General features: G+C 27.9%; 1 protein-coding gene across 3 annotated transcripts in view; it reads right to left on the reverse strand.

Annotated features, from left to right (window-relative positions):
- LOC106879128 (BTB/POZ domain-containing protein KCTD16) overlaps nucleotides 1-652 on the reverse strand; it is a 105706-nt gene that overhangs the window by 101839 nt on the left and 3215 nt on the right. The window lies entirely within an intron of this gene.

Consider the following 652-nt stretch of genomic DNA (forward strand, 5'->3'; position numbering starts at 1 on the left):
TGTGTGTGTGTGTGTGTGTGTGTGTATCTGCATATATAAATATATTCACACACACACTCATACATACACACATACATAATTATGATCATATATATATATTTTGTGTGTACGTATATATATATATATATATATATATATATGCCTGATGTATGTGTATATATGCATACATGCGTTGGCTCATTATGTGCTTGGAATAATAAATATATTAATATTTGCTCATACCGCTCCTGTTCTGCAAATATTCGCAAGCAGATATGTTTCTATCTATGCTTAGGTCGGTGTTTGTATGTGTGTGTGTGCGTGGTGTATATAATTTTTAGGGTGTGAGTATGTGTGCGTGCGTGTGTAATGACATTATATATTTATTCGTTTAAATTTAAGCAGAGCACATGAATGCATGCATTATTATCGAAAATTTGTAATATATATATATATATATATACATACATTTATCTGTATATGCGTGTGTGTATATGTGTGTGCGTACATGCATAGACTTATAAATATCTTAAAACAAATATGTGTTTACATATGGACATAAATATGAGCATGTTGAATTCCGATGCATGCATAGACATACATACATATATATATATATATATATATATATATATAAATATATATATATATATATGTATGTATGTATGTATGA

The sequence above is a fragment of the Octopus bimaculoides genome, chromosome 7 (assembly GCF_001194135.2).
Source record: "Octopus bimaculoides isolate UCB-OBI-ISO-001 chromosome 7, ASM119413v2, whole genome shotgun sequence".
NCBI classification, from domain to species: domain Eukaryota; kingdom Metazoa; phylum Mollusca; class Cephalopoda; order Octopoda; family Octopodidae; genus Octopus; species Octopus bimaculoides.